Source organism: Phalaenopsis equestris, unplaced genomic scaffold, assembly GCF_001263595.1.
Source record: "Phalaenopsis equestris unplaced genomic scaffold, ASM126359v1 Scaffold211591, whole genome shotgun sequence".
Lineage (NCBI taxonomy): Eukaryota > Viridiplantae > Streptophyta > Magnoliopsida > Asparagales > Orchidaceae > Phalaenopsis > Phalaenopsis equestris.
In genome coordinates this window covers 91,328-91,809 of record NW_018230580.1, presented here as the reverse complement: position 1 = coordinate 91,809, position 482 = coordinate 91,328, and positions in this window count along the sequence as shown.

Genomic DNA, 482 nt, shown 5'->3' with positions numbered 1-482 from the left:
GGGCTTTTTCCTATTTATTTAAATACCCTTAACTTAGAAAATCCATAACTTTGTGTAGAAAAATCACAAAAATAAAATAAAAATACCCTCTTGCTCAGTGAACAGAGGATAATAATGTGGAATAATTTTCAGGTCCATTTGATGTATAAAATATTTTAAATAATTAAATACTATTTGGAATCATTTGATTCTTCATGCATATTGACACATCACCTTGGCATGAAATTTTGAAATATTGTAGCCTCTGTAAGGGGGAATATTCTCTGATTTAACCAAAGTCAGACGAGGTTCCTATATAGAGATCCATATTTTTCAAGTTATTTCACATCATTTCCTTAAAATAATCATGGAAATTAACATACTGGTTATTAAATCCCAAGAAAATTTTGGAAGATCTACCATGACCAGAGAAACCTTTAAAAATAATTTCATGGGTCAAGTCATTTAAAACATCCTTAAATTTTCCAAATACTAAATCACTA